This window comes from Rhagoletis pomonella, unplaced genomic scaffold (assembly GCF_013731165.1).
Source record: "Rhagoletis pomonella isolate Grant_MI unplaced genomic scaffold, Rhpom_1.0 Rhpom_scaffold_00381, whole genome shotgun sequence".
In the NCBI taxonomy this organism is placed as follows: domain Eukaryota; kingdom Metazoa; phylum Arthropoda; class Insecta; order Diptera; family Tephritidae; genus Rhagoletis; species Rhagoletis pomonella.
This window is the reverse complement of record NW_023458935.1, coordinates 60,320-60,991: the sequence shown is the minus strand read 5'-3', so window position 1 is coordinate 60,991 and position 672 is coordinate 60,320.

Here is a 672-nt window from a genome sequence, read left to right as displayed (position 1 = left end):
TGGCCTGCTTTGTGCATTAAAACTGTTTTTGATTTTGTCGTTTAATTATTTTTGTTTAAACAGCCTTATTTAAAAAAAAGGGACTTGGAAAGCGGTTCAAAAATTGGTTAAAAATAATAAAAACAATGAATTTTGTTGTTGCATAATTTGCCGTTTGGATTGTTTTGTGCATTAAAACTGTTTTTGATTTTGTCGTTTATTGTGATAAGGAAGCTTCTTAATTTTTTGAATTTTAACCATGGTGATTATTGTTTGTTTAAATTTCAAAGAGGTACATAAAGAAACCGGGTTTGCTTTTCTATTATATTATCCTTTTCTTCTTAAAATTATTGAACATTGAAAAAAATAAATAAACTTACAAAATTTTTTTTTTTTTTATTAAAAAAAATATATTTTTCTCAAAATTAAACTAGCTCATCTTGGCTTTTTGACATAATTTTCAATGGGACATCTGTAAAAAAATGCAAAAACTTTACAGTGGACTTTATTTTGACTATGAATACGGGCCAATCACTTTAATCCTATTTTTAGCTAATTTAAAAAAGTTAAATTAAATCATGCTAGGGAACTTCCTATTATTCTTAAACGGAATCCCTATATCTATAAATTACTTTATACTTTTTAGTTCTTGTAATAAAAGCATGTTTTTAGTTTTTTAACTATAATTTTATT